We start from the raw sequence: 487 nt of genomic DNA on the forward strand, positions 1-487 counted from the left end.
GAGGAGGTCACGGGTCGGGAGGGGGTCATGGGTCGGGAGGGGGGTCACAGGTCGATTACGGTCAGGGCACAGGCCCAGGTTGCAGGCTCGATCCCCAGTGGGGCGTGCAGGAGGCTCTGATGAATGATTCCCTCTCATCACTGATGTTTCTCTCTCTCCCCCTGTTCCTCTCTGAAATCAGTAAAAATATATTTAAAAAATGTGCCCCCCGAATCCATGTTGACTGGGGACCTCAGAACGTGGCCTTGTTTGGAGACCGGGCCCTGAGGGGTAGCTGGGGGGGTGCGGGTGGACGGGCCTTCACAGCCCATGACGGGTCCTTAGGAGGAGAGACGCAGAGGGCGGACGCGTGTGAGGACGGGAGTGACCGGCGCTGGGCACTGGGGGACCCTCCCGGCCCTCAGGGCAGCCGGCCCTGCGACCCCCTGGTTCAGACGGAGCCTCTGGTCTGGGAGGGAAGGAGCTCCCGTGTCTCCCCTCCCGGGTG

The sequence above is a fragment of the Myotis davidii genome, unplaced genomic scaffold (genome assembly GCF_000327345.1).
Source record: "Myotis davidii unplaced genomic scaffold, ASM32734v1 scaffold170, whole genome shotgun sequence".
Classification (NCBI taxonomy): Eukaryota; Metazoa; Chordata; class Mammalia; order Chiroptera; family Vespertilionidae; genus Myotis; species Myotis davidii.